Genomic DNA, 2,158 nt, shown 5'->3' with positions numbered 1-2,158 from the left:
TTGGTAACTTGGTTTTGGTTGTAGAAGGGTCTTTGATTTTGGTTTCTCATTGGAGGTGGGGTGTATGTTGGTTGAGGGTTTTGAACATTTTGGCTTTTGTATTTGAGATTTGGATGGAATTTGGTGTTTTCATTGTAATAGTTTGAATAAGGAGTACCACTTTTGTATGCTTGAAAAGCATTCACTTGCTCACTTGTTCCCCTACATTCACTTTGGTCATGTCCCAAAGTTCCACAATTCTCACATATTCCATTTGGAATCGATGAAGATGCTACCATGGCATTAACATGTTGCTTCGGTGATTTTGAGGCTTCTTCAAGCTTAGCCATAGCCTTTTCAAACTTCAAGTTGCTGGTATCAATATGAGCACTAAGTTGAGCTCCCAATTGAGTATTAGAGTCCACTTCATGCTTTCCTCCTCTAGTAGCCTTGGGAGATCTACCATATTGTGAATTATGGACCGTCATTTCCTCAATCTTGTTCCAAGTTTGATTATCGCCAACTTCAGTGAACATACCATTTGATCCCATGTTGAGAATGTTTCGGGAGTCTTCATAAAGACCATTCCAAAATTGTTGTACCAAGAACCACTCGCTAAGTCCATGATGAGGACATGAGCGACAAGTTCCTTTGAATCGCTCCCAAGCTTCATACAAAGATTCTTCGTCCCTTTGCTTAAAACCCGTGATTTGGACTCTTAGCATGTTAGTCTTTTCCGGAGGGTATAAATTTTTTTAGAAAGCTAGAGCCAACTTCTTCTAAGAGTCAATTCCAAGAGTAGACTTATCAAGGCTCTTTAACCATTGTTTCGCGGTACCAATTAGAGAAAAAGGAAATAAGACCCATGGAATTTGGTGTTGAGTCACTCCGGTTTATGAAGTCGCATAACAATAGTCACAAAAAGTCTCCATGTGAGAATGAGGGTCTTCACTAGGCATCCCCGCAAATTGGCTTCTTTTGACTAATTGGATAAATGCGGATTTTGCAATAAAATTTCCGGTTAAGTGTTGTGGTGTGGGAGTACCATTAGGTAGGTTCTCCTCGGTTGGTACGGAATGTGATGAAAACTTAGGCATTGTGGGTTGATTTTGTGGTTGATTTTGTGTTGGGTTCTCCTCACCTTCTCTTGCAAAAGGGTTTATGAACTCAAGAGTATTTGAATGAATATCTACAACCTCGCCAATACCTCTCAAAGTGTTTCTAGCAAGTCTTCTATTGGTTGTCAAAGTCCTTTCAATTTCGTGATCAATGGGTAACAAGTTACCTTGTGATCTTCTAGACATGCAAAATATCAAACAACTCGAAAACAATTAGAACAAACCTTGAGGAGTTTTACTTCCCCAAGGCAAACAAAAACATAACTAATAACAATCAAAGAAAATCAAATCAAGTTAACACTGTCCCCGGCAACGGCGCCATTTTTGGTCGGTCGCTTTCTTAGCTTAGATTTCGGTTACTTGTCGTTAGGAGTACCTAGACCAAAACAATATTTATAATCTTCATAAACAACTCTACTATTAGTAAAGAGGTAAGTAAAGGTCGGATCCCAAGGGACGGGTATTGATGTAGGATTTTCGATTGTAAGTAGTGGTGTCTAAGAGTGTCACAATTTAGGTTGAGATAAGAAGATCACTAAACTAAATAACAATAAAAGCAAACAAGCAAGATGATTAAAAAGAGGTGTAAACAATTGATTCAAAGCACTAGGGTGTCATGGGTTCATAGGGGATTCATGGGATTTGATCATACAAACTTGTTTTCAACTAGATGCAAGCAATTATTGTTGTGATGGGATCGAGTTAGTGTATATCTTACAATCCCTAGGAAGGTTTGGGTCCCGGAGCTGAATCGATTAGATTGTACAACACCTACAAGTCGACTTAATCCTCCCTATCCAACAATATGCATGGTCTAATGAGACTCGAGTTGGTTTATGTCTTACAAGTCTCATTGAAAAGATAAGTGATGGGTAAAAAATGCAAGGATTCATAGGCTCGCATTTCATCAAACATAACATGTGCATAAGTTGAAATCACAACAAGCAAGCAAATTAATTATGAAAGCATATTAGATTAAGCATGAATTAATCCCCATGATGGTTTCCCCTAATTCCTCATTAACCCTAGTTAAGGAAACTACTCACTCATTATCAAGTTTA

At 38.3% G+C, this 2,158-nt stretch overlaps 1 non-coding gene across 1 annotated transcript; it reads left to right on the top strand.

Annotated features, from left to right (window-relative positions):
• The first annotated feature begins 597 nt into the window (after positions 1–597).
• LOC141603174 (small nucleolar RNA R71) lies at positions 598–704 on the top strand. Its single transcript, XR_012525068.1, has one exon. It is a non-coding gene; the product is annotated as a small nucleolar RNA R71 (small nucleolar RNA).
• The last annotated feature ends 1,454 nt before the right edge of the window (positions 705–2,158 follow it).

This window comes from Silene latifolia, chromosome 9, assembly GCF_048544455.1.
Source record: "Silene latifolia isolate original U9 population chromosome 9, ASM4854445v1, whole genome shotgun sequence".
In the NCBI taxonomy this organism is placed as follows: domain Eukaryota; kingdom Viridiplantae; phylum Streptophyta; class Magnoliopsida; order Caryophyllales; family Caryophyllaceae; genus Silene; species Silene latifolia.
This window is presented reverse-complemented; position numbering and strand designations above follow the sequence as displayed.